Raw genomic sequence first — 24,661 nt, 5'->3', positions numbered from 1 at the left:
CTGACTACGCCACCCGTGGATTGCGGTCAGTGGGGACCGCCGCTGCGCTGCAGACCGCGGAGGCTGATGTTGTATGTGCAGCCAAGTATGGGATAACTCCCCACGGGAGAAGTATTGCCTCAGGGCAGCTAGTGTGGATGATGAGAGTAATGGTGTGAGCATCCCAGTACTGATGGTGCTGGTGCGGCGATGAAACACAGAGACGTGTGGTGCAGTTCAGGGTCTTTACTGATGGAATAACGCAGACTCTCCCGGGAGTACTGGTTAGCAGTAGGGGCCTGGTCAGTCTGTAAGCAAGTAGGATCTCCCCTGGCCAGGTGGAGTTGTAGGCCTCCCCGACTATCTGCACTCTTTCCTGGCTACCTTGCTCTATGCGGGTAGAAGTAGCCCACGTCCCTGAGTTTACCGTCTGGTGCTCACCCGTATGGCCGGTGACTTGGGGCCTTCCGTTAGCCTCCGCTTCACGATGGCGGTGCTGGTCCCTTGCTTGTGACTGTGCCTCCGGGCTTCTATGGCCAGAGGACATGGAATCCCCTACCGGTTGGATTCTGCTGCTGGACCTGGATGTCCCCACAGCCTCGGACTCCGTGTCCGGGTTTAGTGTCTTCAGCCAAGGCGAACTTTCTAGCTTCCAGCCTCTAGCACTCGCTCCTGCTCTTACAGAGCTCCTAGTTCTTGCTTTCCCTCTCCAGCTCTAACTGACTTAATGCCGCCCCAGACCCAGTTTATAAGGGCAGATTCCTCCCCTCCCAGGTCTGGGCGGGCAGTGTTGCATGCTTAGGGCTCCTGACCAGAGAAACCTCCCACTTGATCTCAGACATAATATTTCTATTACTGTGGCAACCAGACCCCTGGGGTGCCACAGGTATGCAAGTTTGTGGAGTGGGGATTGTTGCCCTGGAGAGGAGAGGGTATAGAATGTAAGTAGGTTGTGGTCAGAGAGAGGGAGAGGTGAGTTACAGAGGTTAGATAGGGAACAGAGGCGGGTGAAGATGAGGTCCAGCTTGTGGCCGTCTTTGTGGGTGGGTGTGGAAGAAAACTGGGAAAGACCAAAGGAGGAAGTGAGGGATAGGAGCTTAGAGACAGCTGAGAGGGAAGTGTCAATGGGGATGTTGAAGTCGCCAATGAGGATAGTGGGGATGTCAACAGAGAGGAAATGAAGTAGCCAAGTGGTGAAGTGGTCAAAGAAAGTGGTGGCTGATCCTGGGGGGTGGTAGATGACAGCCAGTTGGAGGGGGAGTAGATGCGCACGCAGTGCACTTCAAAAGAGGGGACAGTAATTGAGGGCAGCAGAGGGATATGGGTGAAGGAGCAGTTATCTGAGAGGAGGAAACCTATTCCTCCACCATGCTTGCCGGTGGGTCGGGGGGCATGGGAAAGGTGGAATCCGCCGTACGAAAGTGCAGCAGGAGAGGCCGTGTCGGAGGGGGTGAGCCAGGTTTCAGTGATGCCGAGGAAGGAAAGCTTGTTAGTGATGAAGAGATCGTGAATGTAGGAAAGTTTGTTGCAGAGAGAGCGAGCGTTCCATAGAGCTCCTGTTAGGGGGACTGGGGAGGCGGGGGCTGGGCGGATGGGTATAAGGTTAGAAGGGTTACGAGAGTTTGGGATAGATCGTGGGTAGGAGGTAGAAGTGACTGTGGGGATGTGGTGAGGAGGGCGGTAATGTGGTGAGGAGTACGGTAATTGCATAACTAGTATGATAATTAGGTTTGATCCAGGGTTCCAGGACTGATCGCCTTTTCTCGGGTTAAGAAGGAATTTTTCCCCTGTGACACAAATTGGCTGAAGGTGTCCTGGGGTTTTTGCCTTCTTCTGGATCAACAATGTAGGCATAGGGTAGTATTAGTAGTGATAGGAAAGTTAGAATAATACTGTAATAAGATAGCAGGATGTTAATAATAGTAATGATATCAAATAGTCACATTTATAAAAATAAATTAATTAATAACTGCAGTAGTACAATAAGTAGTGTAATATTAAATATATAACTAGTAATAACATAATTAGGTTTGATCCAGGGTTCTAGGACTGATCGCCTTTTCTCGGGGTCAAGAAGGAATTTTTCCCTGTGATGCAAATTGGCTGAATGTGTCCTGGGGTTTTTGCCTTCTTCTGGATCAACAGATTTAGGCATAGGGATTCTGGTAATACCATTATTAGAATCACAAGAGTAATACAAAATATAAAATTTATTAAAAAAATTTAATTATAAATGGGTACATTCTTAATTGTTATAGTGCAGCAATGATAAAAATGGTAGTAGTAATAATAATAATAATAATAATAATAATAATACATTTGTGAGGTCTAGTGCCAGTTAGTTAGTAAGTTAGTGTAGTGTTAGTGTAGGGAGTACAATTGGGGGAGGAAAGTTGAACTTGATGGACCGAGGTCTTTCTTCAACCTACGTTACAATGTTACTAATATCTGCGCTTTATTCCAATCATAGGCATGTGCCAAATATTTTTCACTGACCGGTAATAGGATTTCCTCCTGCTCATTTTAGCTCCAATTTTTGGTGCTGTCTTGGGCAATGATGAAATACTGAGGTGCGTGATGGTCGGCTATGAAGGGGTGGAGGAGGTTGGATTTTTTTTTTTAATAACATCTTGCACTTGCCTATGATAAATCTACCATTACCGGCAGTTGGATTTCCTCATACTTATGACAGTGTTGTCATAGGAGTGGGGAAAAAGGTGAGAGATGGCCGGCTATTAAGGGGTGGCAGGAGGCCGGATTTTTTTTTTTTTTTTTAATAGGGAAAATTTGGCCTATGGAGAACACAAGAGCTTACAACTAGTGGACTTGCACATCCTCCAGATGTAAGTGTAAAATGAGAGCCGCAGTCTTAAAAAGTACATTTCATTAAGACCCTGAGGATGGCAGAGCCGGCAGATCCACCTATGAGCTGCATGTAAGTATAGGCGCCATAATATCTGCCCTTATGTTACAGGGTGGTGTTCCGTATATTAATTATTAATGTCAGGCTTGACTATTAATAATCGGTATCCGGCTAATACCTCACCTGTTACTACTCTGATTCCTTTGCTATATGCGATACTAACGGCGACTAACTGAGACGAAACCGTGTATCAATAAAATACATTTATTACACACAAGTCTACAGTTAATATACTACCAATTTCCACAGTACACAATAATATTAACAATAGCACACAATACGGATATACAATTAACCCCACCAATAACCTAATTATACTTCCCACCCACTTGCCTAAAAGCATACAAACATTAATTACAAACCACCCGCCTATCACCTACTATCCCTACAGCAATCAAGGGGTTTATGAGGCTATGTGCCCACGATGCAGAAATGCTGCAGATTTTTTACGCTTCTCCCTGCAGGAAAAACACATGCGTTTTTTTCATGTGTTTTTCCAGCCAGGTAGAAGCGTTTGTTGAGCGTTTTTTGCAGCATTTCAGCATGCGGGTTATCAAGCGCTTTTCCAAGCGATTTTAGTGTGGCACCCCAGGGGTCTGGTTGCCACAGTAATAGAAATATTATGTCTGAGAGCAAGTGGGAGGTTTCTCTGGTCAGGAGCCCTAAGCATGCAACACGGCCCACCCAGACCTGGGAGGGGAGGAATCTGCCCTTATAAACAGGGTCTGGGGCGGGATTAGACAGACAGAGCCTGCAGAACAAGCAGAGCAGTCAGAGTCAGTGTGAAGTCCCAGACAGAGACGCAGTCAGGTCTGGTGGACAGCAGACAGAGGGAAAGCAAGAACTAGGAGCTCTGTAAGAGCAGGAGTGAGTGCCAGAGGCTGGAAGCTAGATAGCTCGCCTTGGCTGAAGACACTAAACCCGGACACGGAGTCCGAGGCTGTGGGGACATCCAGGTCCAGCAGCAGAATCCAACCGGCAGGGGATTTCATGTCCTCTGGCCTTAGAAGCCCGGAGGCACGGTCACAAGCAAGGGACCAGCAACGCCATCGTGAAGCGGAGGCTAACGGAAGGCCCCAAGTCACCGGCCATACGGATGAGCACCACACGGTATACTCAGGGACGTGGGCTACTTCTACCCGCATAGAGCAAGGTAGCCAGGAAAGAGTGCAGATAGACGGGGAGGCCTACAACTCCATCTGGCCAGGGGAGATCCTACTTGCTTACAGACTGACCAGGCCCCTACTGCTAACCAGTACTCCCGGGAGGGTCTGCGTTATTCCATCAGTAAAGACCCTGAACTGCACCACACGTCTCTGTGTTTCATCGCCGCACCAGCACCATCTGTACTGGGACGCTCACGCCATCACTCCCATCATCCACACTAGCTGCCCTGAGGCAATACTTCATCCCATACTTGGCTGCACATACAACATCAGCCTCCGCGGTCTGCAGCGCAGCGGCGGTCCCCACTGACCGCAATCCACGGGTGGCGTAGTCGGACATTTGTCATCACACTCAGACTGCCACTGGTTTGACCGCCCTGGGCACGGACCGGGTCACCGCCACGGAGGACTACAACCCCCAGCGATCCGGGTCCGGGTATCCCCTGCACAGCACAGGCCCAGGGGGCGCGTCAACTTTGGCGTAGTCGGCAGGATTTCGTGCCCGCAACCACCGGGTACTGCGTGCCTGAAAAAAGACTTTTATACTTACCTGTGGCGAAGTTTCCCGCCGTCCGGAGTCGTTTCCCGCCATCGGACGCCATCTTGGACCGTTTCCCGCCATCTTCCCGCCATCCGCAGCTGCTTCCCGCCTTCGGACGCTATCTTCGGGACGCCGCACGGGAAGAAGAGGGGCGTGGACGCCGAAAGCGCGCGAGATCCGAAGCTCTGCCCCACGCACTGACGCTGCGCAAGGTCCTGGAAGGTAGGAAGAGAGAGACGCTGACGTCATCGGAGCGCGACTCCAGGTCCTCTACCCCGACGATTGACTGCGGAGCCGCGGCCTACGGAAAAAGAGCATCGCAAGGTAGGCCACGGTCCACTAGGGGGGAAGGAGGATGTCGGACACCGAGGGGAGCTCCACCGCCACACCGGCCGCCAGCGCAACCACAGCAGCGGTCATGCCATTCACCATGCCCTATATCCCGGGGGCAACCTGGCTACCCCAGTACTCAGGGGAGTCACATACTCTAAGTGACTTTAGGGAAAGACTGGATAGCCTCTTCCAGGTATACCCCCTCACAGAAGAGCAAAAAGTGAGCATCCTGGTGGCCCAGTTAATCGGGGCAGACCAAAGGGAGGTAAAGTCCTGGTCACCTGGGAAGAAGAGGACTGTCAGAGAGATACTAGCCCGGCTGAAAGACACATTTGACACCCGCACCTCTACCGAGATAAAACTCAGATTTTACGGGTGCAAACAGCGGGCACATGTAAGTATAAGAGACTATGCTCTAAACCTACAAGAGGCCCTGAGAGCCATTAAGCAGGCAGACCCTGACAGCGTGGGAAATGAAGACAAGCTGTTGACCGAACAATTTATTGAGGGTCTACTTTGCAATGCCCACCGAACCCAGTTGCGAGCAATGGCCTTACAGGACCCTGACCTGGACTTTGCACAGTTCAAGGACAGAGCCATCCGGGTGCTCCGAGAACCGGCACCAGGTGGCGCTGTGACCCACAGGCGCCCTGCTATCACTTGTCACCAGGACGCGGCGCCCTTGTCTGCAGAGCCTGTGGGAGCTGATGCGCAGGCTTTGAACAATGACCCCGCTACAGACCTGCACCATCAGGTCCAAGAGCTGACTAAAAGCTTTGCCGCGCTAACCAGAACTGTGCAGTCTTTACAGGTCTCTTCTCCAGGAAAGATCCAGCTGGCATCCGGACCGGAGGACGTCCCGTGGCGCCGACTGAGGAGGACCCCACCGGCCAGAGGGAGACCCAGCGACAGATACAACGAGGACGGACGACCCATCTGCCGCCGCTGCAATCAACCCGGACATATGGCAAGGTACTGTCATTTAAACGGGCACAACCTGGGGTAGAGGGCCAACCCCCAGGCATAAGATCATCAGGCCCATCAAACTGGCGTGATAAATACGTAGGGGGACGTCCGGTCTTGCCTGTGGTACTGGATGGCATTCCTATGAGTGCCCTACTAGACACTGGGTCACAGGTGACTACCATCCCGTACTTGCTCTTCAAGCGGTACTGGAATGACTCGGACATAACCCGCTATCCAGATGACGACCTGAGCATTATCGCCAGCAATGGTCAGCCCGTGCCACAGATAGGATTTAAGGAAGTGACCATCAAGGTCGGTAAAGTTGAACTGCCGGCACAAGGACTGATCATTGTGGACATTGACCGTCGCGAGAGTCACCCAAAAATAACCCTAGGTACTAATGTAATCGAAAACTGTCTTGCAGAGGTGATTCCTATTTTGCAACAGGTTGCCAAGAACGCCAGTTCCAGCCAGCAGCGTGTCCGGGCACTGATGAAACGGCAACAGGTGGAACTATCTGTTGGTGAGATAGGTAGCGTGAGAATGTGTGACCCGTTCCCTATTGCCATGCCCCCAAAAAGTGAGATGATGATTTGGTGCCGGGCAGCTATTGGTCTAAGAGGTAGAGACTACCAAGCAATGGTAGAACCCGTCTACTCAGACAGTAGGCCCACCATTTTGACAGCACGGGGGGTGGTCGATGTACGTCATGGGAGGGTGCCCGTCCACATCATAAATATCGGGGAGAGAGAAGTATACCTGCCCCGGTATGCCACGCTAGCCAAATTGTTCACCATCAACCAGAACTCTGTACAGGCCGTGGAACCCTTGCCTCCATCTCAACCAGAGGAAGGTAACGGCTCTAAGAAACCAATGGAGGACTGGTGTCAGCAACTGCATTTGGGTACTGACTCCACTCCCTCACACCAAAAACAGGGAGTCTATCGGGTGGTTCAAGAGTAAGAGAGAGTGCTTAGTAAAATGCGTACCCGTTACCAAGGATAGAAGAGTCCTTAGCTGCATTAAAATCTGCTAACTTCTTCTCTACTTTGGATCTCACTAGCGGGTACTGGCAGGTTCCTGTAGCAGAGGCGGACCGGGAGAAGACCGCATTCACCACCCCGATGGGACTCAGCGAATTTAACTGTATGCCGTTCGGGCTCTGCAACGCACCAGGAACCTTCCAACGGTTGATGGAATGCTGTCTGGGACACCGGAACTTCGAGACGGTCCTATTATACCTGGACGACGTCATCGTCTATTCCAAGACCTATGAGGACCATCTGGAACACCTGGCAGAAGTGTTTGAAGCCCTGGCAAACTATGGCCTAAAGGTAAAACCCTCGAAGTGTCATCTACTGAAGCCAAAGGTACAGTACCTGGGACACGTGGTGAGTGCTGACGGAGTGGCTCCCGACCCTGACAAGATCACCGTGATTAAGGATTGGCCAAGACCATCCAGCATAAAGGAAGTACGGCAGTTCCTCGGGTTGGTAGGCTACTACCGAAGATTCATTCCCGGTTTTACCAAGAAGGCAGCTCCTATGCAGGACCTCCTGATAGGCCAGTCCAGGAAGGCCAAAAACCAGAAGCCACCCTTCAAATGGGAAAAGCTGGAAGAGGAGTCCTTCCGCCAGCTGAAGATGGCCCTCACGGGGGATGAAATCCTGGCATACCCTGATTACAGCCAGCCCTTTATCCTCCACACGGACGCAAGCAACATCGGGCTAAGGGCCGTACTGTCCCAGATCCAGCAGGGGAGAGAACGGGTAATTGCTTACTCCAGCCGAAAACTGCGAAAGAAACCCTGAGAATTACATCTCGTTCAAGCTAGAGTTCCTGACAGTGGTGTGGGCAGTAACCGAACGTTTCAAGCATTACCTTGCCTCTTCCAGGTTCACCGTGTACACGGACAACAACCCGTTGACACACCTGGACACTGCAAGACTGGGTGCCCTGGAGCAAAGATGGATGGCCCGCCTGTCCAATTATGAGTTCACAATCAAATACCGGGCAGGGCGCTCCAATACCAATGCGGACGCCCTGTCCAGGATGCCAAACCTACCGGACGAAGGGGAGGATCCAGAAGAATTGGAAGAGATCGAACTCCCTGCGTTTCACCGTCATGGGATTACCCAGTATTCCCACCGTGTGAGGGGCCAGCGGTCCGCTACGTTCAACCCCTTACCCCACTACAACTGGGCGGAGACGCAAGACAGTGACCCTACAGTCCGTCTGGTGAAGGAGATGCTGACCCAGGCTGACGCCCGCCTGGACCCAGACGCTCCGGAAGAGACCAAGCAACTGTGGACGGAAAAGAGCAGACTGTTTCTCTATAAGGAGAAGTTGTGCCGCAGAATGGTCAATTCCCGGACACATGAACTGATCTGGCAGGTGGTGGTACCGAGACGGGACACAGCTATGGTGCTGGAGGCCTACCACAATGGGGCAGGGCACTTCGGATGGAAGAAGCTGGAGTTCCTGCTGCGTGCACGGTTCTACTGGATAGGCATGAGAGGAGCCATTGAGAGGTGGTGTAGAGACTGTGGCCCGTGCAATCTAAGAAGAAGGGACCGTGCCAGCCAGAGGACTCCCCTGCAGCCCATCATCACCAGGCAGCCGCTGGAACTGGTCGCTCTGGACCATGTTAAACTGGCTCCAAGCAGAAGCGGGTATGTCTACGCCCTAACCATCGTGGATCACTACTCCCGATTCCTAGTGGTGGTCCCCGTCAAAGACTTAACAGCACAAACAGCAGCTAGAGCCTTCCAGCTGCACTTCTGCCGCCCACACGGGTACCTGGACCAAGTGCTGACGGACCAAGGACCAGCCTTCGAAGCGGAGGTCTTCCAGGAGTTCTGCAACCTGTATGGCTGCAAGAAGATAAGAACAACGCCCTATCACCCCCAAACCAATGGACTCTGTGAGAAGATGAACCAGGTGGTGATAGATCTGTTAAAAACATTGCCCCTGGAAGAACGCAGTCTGTGGCCTGAGAAACTGCCCGATCTGGTGGACCTGTATAACCACATCCCGGTAGGTTCCACCAACTATACCCCGGTTTACCTAATGAGAGCAAGACTTGGTAAGCTGCCTATTGACCTGGATATGGGAGTCCTGATACCCGAGGACACCTCGCCAGAGGCAGACTGGGATACAGAACGGCAGCAGCAGTACCGGAAAGTACAGGAGAGCGTCGAGCGAAGTCTCTGTCAATCAAGAGAAAGGCAGGAGAGGACTTATAACCAACATGCTCCCGCTGTTCCCCTGGTACCTGGAGAGCAGGTCTTGAAAAGAAAAAGGCGGCTCCATAAGTTGGACGACCAGTGGGAAAAGGACCCATACACCGTACTGCCCTCAAGCCACAATAATCCAAAGATGTACGTCATCAGCAAGGATGGAGGAGAGACCACAGCCACTGTCTCCAGAGACCACCTGAAAAAGTGCCCGGAGAAGTTGCAAAGCACGGATGAAGATCAGGAAGACCCTCAACCCGTAGAGGAAAAGGAGGAAATCATCAGCACCGTACTCGGAGACTTTCCCCGGTCCTGGACACAAGTAAACAATGCTATCGTGGTGCCCGTCCTCACATTTCTCCACCCAGCCCCTCAAGTGCCTACAGAAGACCAGGTAGAGCTGGAAGAGCAGCCGGCCCAGACTGACCAGGCCCCTACTGCTAACCAGTACTCCCGGGAGGGTCTGCGTTATTCCATCAGTAAAGACCCTGAACTGCACCACACGTCTCTGTGTTTCATCGCCGCACCAGCACCATCAGTACTGGGACGCTCACACCATCACTCCCATCATCCACACTAGCTGCCCTGAGGCAATACTGCTCCCGTGGGGAGTCATCCCATACTTGGCTGCGCATACAACATCAGCCTCTGCGGTCTGCAGCGCAGCGGCGGTCCCCACTGACCGCAATCCACGGGTGGCGTAGTCGGACATTTGTTATCACACTCAGACTGCCACTGGTTTGACCGCCCTGGGCACGGACCGGGTCACCGCCACGGAGGACTACAACCCCCAGCGATCCGGCTCCGGGTATCCCCTGCACAGCACAGGCCCAGGGGGCGCGTCATTAGCATCACTTGGAAAAGTGCTTGACAACTTGGTCACACTATATAAATCCATGCAACCGGCATGGATTTTATATAGTGTGACCAAGTTAGTTAAAAAAAAAGAATAAGAATGGTAAAAAATAAAAAATTTATTTTATACTCACCTTCCGATGTCCTCCCGATGTTCTCTCCGATGGGTCTGGTGTCTTGGGCGGCTCGCGGTGGTGTGAAGGACCTGCGGTGACGTCCATGAGTCATGTGACAGGTCACATGACTCAATGACATCATGGCCGGTCCTTCACAACACCGCGACCCATAGAGAAGACCAGACGGAGGGGAGAAAACCCCGGGAGGACATCGGAAGGTAAGTATAATCTTTATTTTTTATTTTAAATTCTTTTTTAACAGGTTCTATGGAACCTGGGTCTGGATGAGTCTCCTCTCATCCACACCCGGGTACCATCTGCACATAGAAACGCATAATATCCGTGTATACAAATGTACTGACACGGATATTATGCGTTTCAATGAAAGTCAATGGCGGCAATTGATGCGTATTTTTCCGCAATGATAATAAGCAGCGGAAATTTCCGCAGCATGTGCACAGCACATGAGGATTGTCATTGAGGACCATGGAGCACGTATTACCAAGCGTTTTTTAAGCATTTTCGCTGCAGAAATTCCGCAGCAAAAACGCTTGAAAAACGCATAGTGGGCATGCAGCCTAATAGTGCGATACTTAGCCCAGTAGCTGTCGTCAGGCTGATTCTGGGCTGCTTGGCACTTGGTGTGGCTATGAGAAAAGTAGAGGAAAGTGACGCAAGGAGAGAGGGCACTTGAGCTGAGTACTTCTAGAGCACAAGGGGATTGAGGGGATGCTGCTGTCAGAGAGCAGTCAGAGAGCAGCTGAGGGAGGATGGGGCAGAGGAGCTGCACAGAGAGGCTATAGGCTGAGAGGTAGAAAGCTGAGGGGCTGAGGAGAATAGCTGCTGTGAGCAGGGGTGTGGGTAAGGAGAAGAGGTAGGAAGATGAGGGGCTGAGGGGGACAGCTGCGGTGAGCAGGGCTGTGGGCAAGGGGAAGGGGTAGGAAGCTGAGGGGCTGAGGAGGACAGCTGTGATGAGCAGGGCAGTGGGCAAAAAGAAGAGGTAGGAAGCTGAGGGGCTGAGGAGGACAGATGCGGTGAGCAGGGGTGTGGGCAAGAAGAAGAGGTAGGTAGCTGAGGGGCTGAGGAGAACAGCTGCGGTGAGCAGGGGTGTGGGCAAGGCGAAGAGGTAGGAAGCTGAGGGGCTGAGGAGGACAGCTGGGGTGAGCAGGGGTGTGGGCAAGGAGAAGAGGTAGGAAGCTGAGGGGCTGAGGAGGACAGCAGCGGTGAGCAGGGCTGTGGGCAAGGGGAAGGGGTAGGAAGCTGAAGGGCTGAGGAGGACAGCTGCGGTGAGCAGGGGTGTGGGCAAGGAGAAGCGGTAGAAAGCTGAGGGGCTGAGGAGGACAGCTGCGGTGAGCAGGGCTGTGGGCAAGGAGAAGAGGTAGGAAGCTGAGGGGCTGAGGAGGACAGCTGCGGTGAGCAGGGCTGTGGGCAAGGGGAAGGAGTAGGAAGCTGAGGGGCTGAGGAGGACAGCTGCGGTGAGCAGGGGTGTGGGCAAGGAGAAGAGGTAGGTAGCTGAGGGGCTGAGGAGGACAGCTGCAGTGAGCAGGGCTGTGGGCAAGGGGAAGGGGTAGGAAGCTGAAGGGCTGAGGAGGACAGCTGCGGTGAGCAGGGGTGTGGGCAAGGAGAAGAGGTAGAAAGCTGAGGGGCTGAGGAGGACAGCTACGGTGAGCAGGGGTGTGGGCAAAGAGAACAGGTAGGATGCTGAGGGGCTGAGGATCACAGCTGCTGTGAGCAGGGGTAGGGGGAAAGGAGAAGAGGTAGGAATCTGAAGGGCTGAGGAGGACAGCTGCGGTGAGCAGGGGTGTTGGCAAGGAGAAGAGGTAGGTAGCTGAGGGGCTGAGGAGGACAGCTGCGGTGAGCAGGGGTGTTGGCAAGGCGAAGAGGTAGGAAGCTGAGGGGCTGAGGAGGACAGATGCGGTGAGCAGGAGTGTGGGCAAGAAGAAGAGGTAGGTAGCTGAGGGGCTGAGGAGAACAGCTGCGGTGAGCAGGGGTGTGGGCAAGGCGAAGAGGTAGGAAGCTGAGGGGCTGAGGAGGACAGCTGGGGTGAGCAGGGGTGTGGGCAAGGAGAAGAGGTAGGAAGCTGAGGGGCTGAGGAGGACAGCAGCGGTGAGCAGGGCTGTGGGCAAGGGGAAGGGGTAGGAAGCTGAAGGGCTGAGGAGGACAGCTGCGGTGAGCAGGGGTGTGGGCAAGGAGAAGCGGTAGAAAGCTGAGGGGCTGAGGAGGACAGCTGCGGTGAGCAGGGCTGTGGGCAAGGAGAAGAGGTAGGAAGCTGAGGGGCTGAGGAGGACAGCTGCGGTGAGCAGGGGTGTGGGCAAGGAGAAGAGGTAGGTAGCTGAGGGGCTGAGGAGGACAGCTGCAGTGAGCAGGGCTGTGGGCAAGGGGAAGGGGTAGGAAGCTGAAGGGCTGAGGAGGACAGCTGCGGTGAGCAGGGGTGTGGGCAAGGAGAAGAGGTAGAAAGCTGAGGGGCTGAGGAGGACAGCTACGGTGAGCAGGGGTGTGGGCAAAGAGAACAGGTAGGATGCTGAGGGGCTGAGGATCACAGCTGCTGTGAGCAGGGGTAGGGGGAAAGGAGAAGAGGTAGGAATCTGAAGGGCTGAGGAGGACAGCTGCGGTGAGCAGGGGTGTTGGCAAGGAGAAGAGATAGGTAGCTGAGGGGCTGAGGAGGACAGCTGCGGTGAGCAGGGGTGTTGGCAAGGCGAAGAGGTAGGAAGCTGAGGGGCTGAGGAGGACAGCTGCGGTGAGCAGGGCTGTGGGCAAGGAGAAGAGGTAGGAAGCTGAGTGGCTGAGGAGGACAGATGCGGTGAGCAGGGGTGTTGGCAAGGAGAAGAGGTAGGTAGCTGAGGGGCTGAGGAGGACAGCTGCGGTGAGCAGGGGTGTGGGCAAGGAGAAGAGGTAGGAAGCTGAGGGGCTGAGGAGGACAGTTGCGGTGAGCAGGGGTGTGGGCAAGGAGAAGAGGTAGGAAGCTGAGGGGCTGAGGAGGACAGCTGCGGTGAGCAGGGCTGTGGGTAAGGAGAAGAGGTAGGAAGCTGAGGGGCTGAGGAGGACAGCTGCGGTGAGCAGGTCTGCGGGCAAGGGGAAGGAATAGGAAGCTGAGGGGCTGAGGAGGACAGCTGCGGTGAGCAGGGGTGTGGGCAAGGCGAAGAGGTAGAAAGCTGAGGGGCTGAGGAGGACAGCTGCGGTGAGCAGGGCAGGGGTGTGGGCAAGGAGAAGAGGTAGGAAGCTGAGGGGCTGAGGAGGACAGCTGCGGTGAGCAGGGCTGTGGGCAGGGAGAAGAGGTAGGAAGCTGAGGGGCTGAGGAGTACATCTGCAGTGAGCAGGGCTGTGGGCAATGGACTTAGTCTAAGGCATGATTAAAGTAGATTTTACAAAAAATTTTTTTTTGCTAAAATATTAAAACAGTAAGCTCCTTTTCAGCTCCTGTTTAAAAATGCCAGAGCATATCTCAAAAGTATTAATTAGATACCATAGTACATGAGCTCTTGACTGGCAGTGAAACTGTGAATTCAACATTTTATTATATGGAGGTAACCAATTCTGGTTTTCCAAAGTTAGAAAAAGTTGTTACAGGGGACGGTTCATGGAGTTTTTGCAACTTTTAAAAGGGCTCTCACAAACACTCTTGGAGCTAGCCACTTAGCTTAGCTTTGATGAACCGGGTCCACAGACTCTTCAGCTGGACATCACCACCAGCCCCAGCCTCACTAATATGCTTGGATGCATGCACCACACTTGCATCAACAGTGCCATCCACAGTGTAAGAGTGGTGACGCCTGATGAAAGAGGTTGCAGTTGGGGCAGTTTCAGACCAGAAGGTAACATTTTTATATCAGTGACCTTTGCAGCATTTTGGTTCTCCACTAGTGGAATTACCGGTGCCATACAAATGGCACCTTTAAAAACACAATCCAGGGCAATATACAGAACGGACTGACCCAGGCGTTTTGTTATGAAATGGTTACTGCTGTTCTCCTTCATCAGATTCAAGAGGCAGCAGACCTAGGTGATCACAATTATTTGACATGTTGAAAGTGTAAACTGTTAGGCTAAGTGCCCACGATGCAGAAATGAAGCAGAAAATTTCTGCAGCATTTCTGCATCTCCCTGGCAGAAAAAACGCGTGCAGATTGTGCATGCGTTTTCCCTGCAGAATACATGCGGATTCACATGCGTATCCACATGCATTAACGCATGTGTTTCCGCTTGCAGACTGACAAGCACTTTCCAGGCGATAGCATCACTTGGAAAGTGCTTGACAACTAGGTCACACTGTATAAATCCATGCAAACGGCATGGATTTATACAGTGTGACCGTAAAAAATAAAAAAAATAAAGCTATACTTACCCCCGATCCCCCGCAGCGTGTGCTGCCTCGCTCATCCTGGCTTCTTCCGGGTTGCCGGCACATCGCGAGACAGCCTGCGGTCACATGACCGCGACGTCATCTCAGGTCCTGGAAGGAGAAGCGCTGCCGGCAAGCAGAGAGAAGCCGCCGGACAGGTGAATATAAACTTTATTTTTTATTTTATTCTTTTTTTTACAGGTACTATGGTACCCAGGTCTGGAGGAGAGTTTTCTCTCCTCCAGAACTGGGTACCATCCGCACATTGAGACGCATGTTATCCGCTTGTACAAATGTACAGACGTGGATATTATGCGTCTCAATGCAAGTCAATAGCGGCGCTTCCGCTGCGCTTCCGCAAAATTAATGAACATGCTGCGGATTTATTTGCGCTGCAGAAACGCTGCGGAAAAATCCGCAGCATGTGCATTGACATTGCTGAATGCCATTGGGAACCATGGGGTGCGGATTACCATGCGTTTTTGATGCGTTTCCGCTGCGGAAATTCCGCAGCATAAACGCATGAAAAACGCATCGTGTGCACGCAGCCTTATACACATCTTCTAAATAAGAACACCATCCCATCTGTAAAACATCAGGGTGGCAGCATCATGTTGTAGGGTTGTTTTGCTGCAGGAGGGACTGGTGCACTTCACAAAATAAATGGCATCATGAGAAAAGAAGACACAGGCGTGTCTCTGATTAACTCAGATGTTGCCAAAAAAATCAGAATCTTCCAAACACATGACATCATCATATGGGCAATCCAGAATTGTTTAAAGGCATTGTAATCTTAGTATATGTAAACTTTTGACTTTGTAGTAAGTAATAAAAATGCCTTAAAACATTCTCTCTCTCTCATTATTCTGACATTTGGCAAATATTAAAAATTTTGGTAATCCTAATTGACCTAAAACGGGAAATGTTTATTCTGATTTCATGTCAGATATTGAGAAAAACCTGCATATGTGTCTTTTTATATAGTGTACTGTATGTAAACTTCTGGTTTCAACTGTATCTGCAAAGCCAAGTTGTCAATTTAATAGGTCTCTAAGAGACACCCATATCTAGGGACAGTCTCCTACTAAGAAAACACTGATTTGGGTGGTCATATCATTTCACATTGATCATTAGCCAGAGGCACCACAGTCGCCACAGTCTTGGTTAAGCAATCTCATCCATTCATAGAAATCACTGATGCGAATGACAAATATATTCTAATTTGCCTGATCTGACACAAAGTTTTTTTTATAGGGGTTTACATCCCAAACCATACTCCTCCACTGCAATTAATGACATAATAAATGTGTTGATGTGTTGCCAATTACCAACTAGTTCCTTTCTACCGACTAGTATCATCTAATGATTATCTTCTTTTTAAATGAGATGAACACAACCTGTGACCTGGAGAACCAAATGCACCCCACAATGCTATTCTGTGTGTCACCCAAAACATCTGGTCACCGATATACAGTGCCTTGAAAAAGTATTCATACCCAGTGAACCTGTGACGCCCAGCTGCGCTTGGTATCACAGATCCTAGAAGAGTGCATTGATGGATTCCTCCACAAGAGGCCCCCATAAACATTCACACATCTCCACCTTCCACCTCAGACCAGCAGGGGGAGCCCATTAGGGATATAAATAGGGAAGGTGGAGCCAGGCAGTTCAGTTCCTCTGGAGAGTTCAGCTAGTACACATCTGAATACAGAGTCGAGCTCAGTCAGTCTGTTGAGAGAGTTTCTGCAGTAAGAGAATCCTGAGAGAGGTCAGTCTGCAGTGGAGCATAGTCCAGACTCAGTTGTAGCTCAGAATAGTGAGCTTTAGGTGTGCCGGCACCATAAGATCGGTGAAGCGCGGCAAGCTGCCATTAGTGTGAGTAGCCTAGTGAGGGCCCGAGTAGGCCGAAGGCGAGTGGAGAGTTAGTACATAGGGGGCAGAGGAGCTTACCTAGCTCACCCCGAATAATTTACCGGACACCGGGTCCTAAGCTTGCCGGGATCTCTACGACCCAGTAAGGTATAACCGGAATCCCTGGAGAACTACAAGTCCGAGGATCGCTAAAGTGCTGATACGTAACAGAGCCAGGAGACTCATAGGCCCCGCAAGCTGAGGAGCGTGTACTCCGAGAAAAGGCCCTACTACAAGGTCAGCCAGCGCAGGGCAGAGACAAAGTTAGGCCTAGCTCCAGGCAGGTCAAAATCTTACTACGCAGAGGCAAGAAACAGGAGGCCCTACACCTGCTCATTGGGGAGGATCCTGATATGCACCCTTCACCCTACAGTGCTCCGGGATGTGCCTGATTTTCCATCAGTAAAAGGTACTGAAGTGACTATCGTGTCCGTCCCCGTTCTTGCTCTGACCCGGCTGAGTCTCGCCTGTCCTGCATCCCCCTCTCCGTACGCTGCCCTGAGGCCAAGCTCCACCTGTGGGGAGCTATGCCATCGAGCTGCCTTATCACCGGCCTCAGTGGGCTGCCGCAGCGCTGGTAATTCTCACCAGAAACCACAGGTGGCGTCACAAACTTTTATAAAATAAACAAATATCCACCCTTTTGAAGAGTGACCCCAGGGTACGTGCCCGGGAGCCGACCACCGCGACATCACCAAGGCGAGGCAAAGGCCCGGGTACCGACTTATCCCCATCCCCTGGGCTAGTCAAACCTTTCCACATTTTTTCATATTTCAACCACAAACTTAAATGTATTTGATTGGGATTATATGTGATATACCAACATAAAATAGCAAGTATTTATGAAGTGTAAAGGAAATAACACATGGTTTTCTAATTATTTTAAAAATATAAATCTGAAAATTGTGATGAACATTTGTGACGCCCCCAAGGGATGGGGACTCAGCGCCCGGGCCTTGCTGTTAGTTTTGAGGGATGCCGCGGTGGCCGGCTCCCGGGGCCGTACCCTGGGGTCACTCTTAAAAAAAAGCAAGGAATTGGGGGAAAGGTGTATGGGAAAAAGGGAAAGTTCGTGACGCCACCTGTGGTGTCTGGTGAGACTCACCAGCGCTGCTACAGTCCTCTGAGGCCGGTGGTTGGGCAGCTTAGTTGGTTCTGCTCCCCACAGGTGGAGCGGGGCCTCAGGGCAGCGTAGGAGAAGGGATGCAGGACAGAGGGGACCCAGCCGGGTCAAAGGAAGAATAGGCACACACACGACAGTTCACTTCAGTACCTTTACTTGTGGTGTTTTCAGGCACGATCCGCGGTACTGTAGGGTGAAGGGTGCATTTCAGGACTCTCCCCAGTGAGCGGGTGTGGGGCCTCCTGTTTCTTGCCTTTTCCTAGTAAGTTTATGACCTGCCTGAAGCTAGGCCTAACTTGGTCTCTGTCTTGCACCTGCTGACCTGGTGGTAGGGCCTTCTGTTGGAGTTCACACTCCCTGGTTTCTTGGGCCTCAGTGACTCCTGACCCTGGTATTACGGTAAGCTTTTGGTATTCCTGGGACATGTAGTTCACCAGGGATCCCGGTTGTTTCTGCTGGTCCTAGAGATCCTTGCAGACACGGACCCGGCGTTCGGTAAATTCTTATGGGGTGAGATGGTTAAGCTCCTCTGCCCCCTATGTAGCTCGCTTACTCCACTTGCCTTCGGCCTGCTCGGGGCCCTCACTAGGCTTCACACTGGCAGTAGGCCTCGCTACTTTTCACCGCTCTTATGGCGTCGGCACACCTTGGGCTCACTACCTGAGCTCAATGAGTCTGGACTGTGCTCCACTGCAGGATGGCTACTGCAGGAGCTCCTCTCAACAGGCTTCCTTCTACAGACTGGATCCTCAAAGACTGGAACTAGCTCTGTCCCAGAGGAAACTGTTCTCCAGACTGACTGCCTAGCTCCACCTTCCCTTTTTATATACCTAACGGCTCCCTCTGGTGGTCTGAGGTGGAAGGTGGAGGTGTGTGTATGCTATGAGGGCCTCTTGTGGAAGAATCTGTTCATGCACCCCTCTAGGCTCTGTGGCACCAATGCACAGCAGGGCGCCACATTCCCCACTAGCAAAGCTCAGTACTCCCAGAGTGAAGTACTTTTTATAACAACAATAATAACAATTTTCCCTTTATGGGAGGCACTTGCTTGAACGTTACATAATAAACATTATAAATAATAGACATATGTACAATAAGCAACCTCAGAATTCAAGTCTCTTTTGGTGAGGTTCCCTCACAGGATGTCCATCTCACAGGGCATAGTATTTGATAGCTTGAGGGACCTGTCCCAAACCATCAACGTAGGCCCTGGGGTGGCTGCAGGGCATGGCGATCCTGAGTTGGACCTCCGTTAGTGCCACTCCAGACAGGTTTTTCTTCTGAGGTCACATAAAGGGGCACTCCAAGGAGTGCAATTATTTACAAGAATCAGTTTTTGGGCTGCACATACTCCTCAGCCACTAAGTTCTGTATGTACCCTTACGGGTAACTAAAGGCAACAAAGAAAAGTGTCCATTTCACTTAAATTGTCCATTGTAAAGCAAAACACAAGTTAATAAATACATACATGAAAATACACAACATAATACCCCAGGGGCACTATTTACACTGTCAGAGTTTCCTTCTTTACTTTCTGTATCTGACAGGGGTCTGACCTCGTGTGCTACGTGTCGACCTACGTGGTACTGGGATGCATGAGGCACTAGTATTTGCACTACCTCCCATTCTGTCAGTTCTAAGTGCTGGGGAACTGCAGGGTTGCCTTAACCTCTCTAAGGGACTGGCGAGTATACCATTGGCTGGGCCTTCTTGCTCTGCTCCAACCAGGGATTCTTCTTGAGCAGGCTCTTCTGAAGCACTTACAGGCTCTACTTGCTGTGGAGGGTCTTCTGCCTGTTGAAATAAGTGGATCACAGGTATTATTACTGCTCCTCCTAGTTGAGGCCAATCTGCCGGGAAATCTCCTAAGTCAGTATGGAGTACTGCTTCTTTAGCCTCCTCCAGTACGGTGAGAAGCACTTCTTCTTGGGGCTTTAGCAGGTCTGGACACAACTTCAGATGGTCTCTAGATAGCATTGCAGTCGTTCTTCCTCCGTCCTTATTAATTAGACAGGTCTTCCTGTTACCAAATCTTGAATTTAACACAGTGTAGGGTTCTCTCTCCCACTGGTCATCAAGTTTGTGGTTTCTCCTTTTTCTTTTTAACACCACTTCTCCTGGTGTGAAGGGTTCTGCGGGCGCACTTTTATTGTAGTTTGCTTCCTGCTTGTCCCTCACATGAGTGAGACTGTCTTCGACACAAGCCTGTACTCTTCTGTACTGCTCTTGTCTGGTCGTGTCCCAGTCCTCAGTGGACATATCTGCTTCTGGTTCCACTACACCTAGCTCCAGGTCCATGGGCAACTTCCCGGGTCTGGCTCGCATGAGATATGCTGGAGTACAATTGGTGGAACTCACAGGTATGTGGTTGTACAGATCTACCAGGTCAAGTAGTACGTCTGGCCACTGATTTCTCTCCTCTAGTGGTAAGGTCTTCAGCAGGTCGATGACGATGTTCTTCATCTTTTCACAGAGACCGTTGGTTTGGGGGTGGTACGGTGTGGTCCGGATCTTTTTACACCCGTACAGATGGCGAACTCCTTGAACAATTCATCCTCGAAGGCTGGGCCTTGATCCGTCAGCACCTGCTCCGGGTTTCCATGGGGCCTGCAAAAGTACGCCTGAAACGTCTTCGCCGCAGTTTCTGCCGTTAGATCCTTGACGGGGGCGACCACCAGGAACCGAGAGTAGCGATCCACCATGGTCAGGCTATAGGAATATCCTGACCTGCTGGGTGACAGCTTGACATGATCCATGGCCACGATCTCCAAAGGTCGAGTTGTCTTGATGGGTTGCAGGGGTGCCTTCTGGCTGCTGTAGTCATTTCTTCTGAGGCTACAGGGTCCACAATTCCAGCACCACCTCTCAATGGAACTGCGCATTCCTACCCAATAAAACCAACACTTCAGCAGGGTTTCTAGCTTCTTCCAGCCAAAGTGCCCCGCCTGATCGTGGCAGGCTTCCAAAACCATATGGATGTCTGTCTTTGGCACTACGATCTGCCATACCATCTCATGGGTTTTAGGGTTGACGTACCTCTGGCACAGCTTCTCTCTATAGATGAACAGCCGGTGATGCGCCCCCTGGGCCGTGGGGTACCCGGAGCCTGTAGATGCTGGGGGTTGTAGTCACCGTGGCGGTGACCCGGTCCGTGACCCAGGTGGTCAACCTAAGGGTAGTTTATGTATATCTGTTATGTATAGTCCGACTACGCCACCTGTGGAATGCGGTTATTGGGAACCGCCGCTGCGAAGCAGTCCGCTGAAGCTGGTGGTATGTGCAGCAAGGTGATGTAACTCCCCACAGGAAGAGTGGAGATTCAGGGCAGCGTGTATGGATGATGGTGGTGGTAGTGCAAGGTATCAGTAATGACAACACGGAGTCTTTGCAGTGCAGTCCCAGGGTCTTTACTGTTGGCAATTATATGGGCCCCAACGGGAGTACCGGCTAGTGATGAGGGCCTGATCAGTCTGGGAACAATCCTAGAGTCCTCCTGGCCAGGTGAAGTTGTAGGCCTGCCGTTCTGACTATACTTTTTGGGCTATCCCGCTTATAGTCGTGTTGTAGCCCACGTTCCTGAGTGTAACGTGCTGCGCTCACCCGTATGGCTGGCGACTCGGGCCTTGTGTATTCCTCACTCCTCTGTGGCGGTACAGGTCCTTTCGTGTGGCTGAGCCTCCTGGCTTATGTTGGGCCAGGAGACCTGCAATCTCCTGCCCTGCGGTATCTGCTGCTGGATATGGAATGCCCACAGCCTCGGACTCCGGTCCTATGTGGATACTATCCAGGACGAGCTAACTCCAGCTCCAGTCCCTGGCTCTTTACTCCTTCGTGTCCTACTTGACTCCACACACTGAACTCTAGACTCAGACTCCCTAACACCGCCTCCAGATCCAGTTATAAAGGGCAGGATCCTCCCCTTTCTGGTCTGGGGCAGGAGGTGTTGCATGTAATGTGTTCCTGACCAGGAAACTCCTGCTTTGCTCCCAGACATGGTATTACTACCACTGTGGCAACCAGACCCTCTGGGGTGCCACATTCCCCCCCTAGTAAATTTCAATACTCTGGGACTGAGCATATTTTGCAAAAATATAACAGATAACAATAAACAATAGCAATAACAATACATGAACATATTTACAGGCATTACAGTCCTTATAGGTCACGGTATCATCCGTAACCAGGTGTCCATTTCACCCAACAAGGTACAGTTGTAGAATGGGGGACGTGTCCAAAACAAACCCCAAAGTTGGCCTTGGGCGTGGCTGCAAGGCTTAGGCAGTCCCGTTGGACCACAAGTGGGGCCACACCAGACAGGTTTTTGTTCCGTGGTCTGTTGCAAGGGGGGCACTTTATAGGTGCAATTATTTACAGGGCAAGTTTTTGGTTACTCACTGTCCATAACCTGAAAGTCTTTGAACCCTGTCGGGTAACTGGAAAAACATAATCAGTACACACATATAAAACATTTCAACATTTGCAATACTACAGTTATGGGTTACATCTAAATCCTCCAGCGAGCAGGGATTTGACCTCTGGTGCTTCTGGTAGATCTACGTAACACACTGTCTATCTGTGTTCTACCTTGGTCCCCTATATTTACCCCTGGTGTGGTGGGTTCAATGTTCACCACACTACAGGTGTTTGGAGGTGTCTCTGGTAGGTTGGGCAGCTCCCTATGGATCCTTTGGCTTACCGTGGGTATGACAGGTTCGCTACTAGCAGAGAGTAGATTCTCCTGGTCTGCCGATGAGGAATCTTCTGTCTCTGGGGCCAATGGTTCTTCCAACTCTACTGGGACTTCTACAGCTCCCTGAGGGGCTGGTTGGAGAAATGTAAGGACTGGCACAACAATGGCATTATTCACTTGCGTCCATGACCGGGGAAATTCTCCGAGTACTGTGCTGACCATTCCTTCCACTTCCTCTGCGGGTTGAGGGATATCTTGGCCTTCTTCAGCATGCTGTAGTTGCTCAGGACATTTCTTCAGGTGGTCTCTGGAAACTGTTGCTGTCGTTTCTCCTCCATCCTTACTTATGATGTACACCTTGGTGTTATCATGACTTGATGGTAGAATGGTATACGGCTCTTTTTCCCACTGGTCATCCAATTTATGGAGCCGCCTTTTTCTCTTTAGGACTTGCTTTCCAGGTGACAAGGGGGTTGCTGGTGCATGTTGATTGTAAGTCCTCTCTTGCCTTTCTCTTGCTTGGGACAGACTTCTTTCAGCACTTTCCTGTACCTTACGGTATTGTAGTTTCCGCTCAGTATCTCAATCCGCATCTGGTGAGGCGTCCTCTGGTGTCAGAACTGCCATATCCAGATCGATGGGCAGCTTACCAGGTCTTGCTCTCATCAGGTAAGCAGGTGTGCAGTTGGTGGAATTCACTGGAATGTGATTGTAGAGATCCACCAGGTCTGGCAACTTTTCTGGCCACAGGCTACGTTCCTCCAGGGGCAACGTCTTCAGTAGGTCTATCACCACCTGATTCATCTTTTCACACATCCCGTTGGTCTGGAGATAATAAGTAGAGATGAGCGTTGTTCTACTCGAACTGTTCGCCAATCTCAAATTCGAGCTGTTTTGGTCGGTGTTCGAGCCGGTCGGCGAACACGAACAATTTGAGAAAAATTCGGCTGTTCGAGGTTATGTTCGATAACTGTTCGTGCACCAAAATCATAACTGGATTTTTTCTCAGTAATGATGAAAATTAATGTTAATACGCAGTTTGAGTGTACAGCGGGGCGGGGGGAGGGGCAGGGGATGGATCTCTGCAGGAACAATGAAGATCTCCATTTTTTTTTCTCTTTCCCGCATTTGCAGTGGGGAGGTGCAATCTGTCAGCCTATCAGCAGCGCACACACGGAGCGAAGTGCTTTTTTTCACACAAGCAAGGGCATGTGTGATTGGCAGTGTATGTCACATGTCCTTGCCCTATAAGACCAAGCCATTTTCCCCGTCGCCACCATTTTCTCACTGCTGCAGCTGCGTGTTAGACGGCACCGCTGTTGCTGTGTGTGCTATACCTTGTTAATTTCAAGCCAATTTTCGCACAAAATATACAGATAGCTTGGGAGTAGGGAATAGTTGTGATTGCAGTCCTTTTAAGGACTAGGTTACAGCATTTCCTGCGACTTTTATCAGGGAGGTCTGTGCTCTTAAATAGATAGGTTGTGGGAGTAAAGACTAATTGTAATTGGAGTCCTTTTCAGGACTAGGTTACATGAGTTCCTATCAGTTTTTGCCAGGCAGGTCTGTGCCAGTGCTGTGCAAGTTTTTTTCACAGCATTTGGCTGAATCTAGCAAAGCTAATCCTTTTTGGCCTATTGCAGAATGTGTTAGTCAGTGGAGTAGCCTATCTGTGTTGCAAGATATAACACCTGTGTATAGAATACCAATTTTTTTACTGCACCTAGTGAAGTAAAATCTTTTGGGCATAGCATCATTCTATTAGTCCATCTATACTGACCTCCATCAGGTTGCAAACTGAATATAATTTTTTTCTGCATCTAGCTCTGAAAAAATATTTGGGCTTCTAGCGGTGTGTGAGACTTGGTCTATTAGTCCATCTATACTGACCTCCATCAGGTTGCAAATTAAAAATAATTTTTTTCTGCATCTAGCTCTGAAAAAATATTTGGGCTTCTAGCAGTGTGTGGGACTTGGTCTATTAGTCCATCTATACTGACCTACATCAGGTTGCAAACTGAATATAATTTTTTTCTGCATCTAGCTCTGAAAAAATATTTGGGCTTCTAGCGGTGTGTGGGACTTGGTCTATTAGTCCATCTATACTGACCTCCATCAGGTTGCAAATTAAAAATATTTTTTTTCTGCATCTAGCTCTGAAAAAATATTTGGGCTTCTAGCAGTGTGTGGGACTTGGTCTATTAGTCCATCTATACTGACCTACATCAGGTTGCAAATTAAAAATAATTTTTTTCTGCATCTAGCTCTGAAAAAATATTTGGGCTTCTAGCGGTGTGTGGGACTTGGTCTATTAGTCCATCTATACTGACCTCCATCAGGTTGCAAATTAAAAATAATTTTTTTCTGCATCTAGCTCTGAAAAAATATTTGGGCTTCTAGCGGTGTGTGGGACTTGGTCTATTAGTCCATCTATACTGACCTCCATCAGGTTGCAAATTAAAAATAATTTTTTTCTGCATCTA

The sequence above is a fragment of the Phyllobates terribilis genome, unplaced genomic scaffold (assembly GCF_046119375.1).
Source record: "Phyllobates terribilis strain yellow unplaced genomic scaffold, ASM4611937v1 Scaffold_124__1_contigs__length_5142088, whole genome shotgun sequence".
In the NCBI taxonomy this organism is placed as follows: Eukaryota; Metazoa; Chordata; class Amphibia; order Anura; family Dendrobatidae; genus Phyllobates; species Phyllobates terribilis.
Note: the sequence above shows the minus strand (reverse complement) of the source record.